Genomic DNA, 1,090 nt, shown 5'->3' with positions numbered 1-1,090 from the left:
TTTGCATCTTTTTATTATCCATCATTTTCATGATCATCATCACAAAGTACCTATTTATGCACTGGCCTTTCACCAGCAGTTCTGCAAAAATGAGTCATGCAAACATGATTCATCCCTGCAGGAAAGAAGGAAATTCTTCCTCTGGTGTTTCTGTATGGGGCAGTTTTTCTCTTGTTTTGATGTTACTCTCCTATCACAGAATACATAGGTAACAGAAATAAACTGCTCATGTCAGGCAGGTGGCTCATCCCAAGGCTGTGGGAGATTGAGGCAGGAGGGTCACTTGAGCCAAGGAATTTTGAGACTAGCCTAGGTAACGTTGCGAGACTCTGTCCCTACAAAAAATAAAACGATGAGCAGGTTATGGTGGTTGCACCTGTAGTCCCAGATACTCAGGAGGCTGAGACGGGAAAATCACTTCAGTCCATGAGTTCGAGACTACAGTGAACTGTGATTGCTCCACTGAACTCCAGCCTGAGTGACGAAGCAAGACTCTGTCTCTAAAAACTAAATAAATAAACTGCTCAGGCAAACAAACATAAAACCTTTTTCAGTTCAGTTGATTGTTCAGGGTCCAAAGTAAAATACTAGAAAAAAACCTTAGTGAAATCTGTAATTGGCATGGTGGGGATGTACAATAGAAGCCGATAAGAGTAGCAACAGGTGGCGCATGGGCAGCATACGTAATTCCTGGTGAAGGATGCTACCCCAGCGGAAGGGAGGTCAGGGGGAGGCCACGCTCCTTGCTGAGAAGGAGCATTTGGAGAATGCGAGTTCTCCAGTTTGATGCTTTCTGTAATTAGATTTTCTCTGTATGTAAAGAGATGAGATGAGTTCAAGCCTTGGTAGGTTCCTGAAAACTTCATGGATCCTTCAGAAGAGAATTATTAGACTTCTCCAGGATTTTCTTAAGAGATTGAATTCCTAAACCAGGGGTGGTGGCTCACATCTGTAATCCCAGCACTTTGGGGGGCCGAGGTGGGCAGATCACCTGAGGTCAGCAGTTTAAGACCAGCTTGGCCAACATGGTGAAACCCCATCTCTACTAAAAATACAAAAATCACCCAGGCATGATGGTGGGCGCCAGTAG

The sequence above is a fragment of the Cebus imitator genome, unplaced genomic scaffold, assembly GCF_001604975.1.
Source record: "Cebus imitator isolate Cc_AM_T3 unplaced genomic scaffold, Cebus_imitator-1.0 Scaffold41, whole genome shotgun sequence".
Taxonomy (NCBI): domain Eukaryota; kingdom Metazoa; phylum Chordata; class Mammalia; order Primates; family Cebidae; genus Cebus; species Cebus imitator.
The sequence above is the reverse complement of the archived record's forward strand: the minus strand, read 5'-3'. Positions refer to the sequence as shown.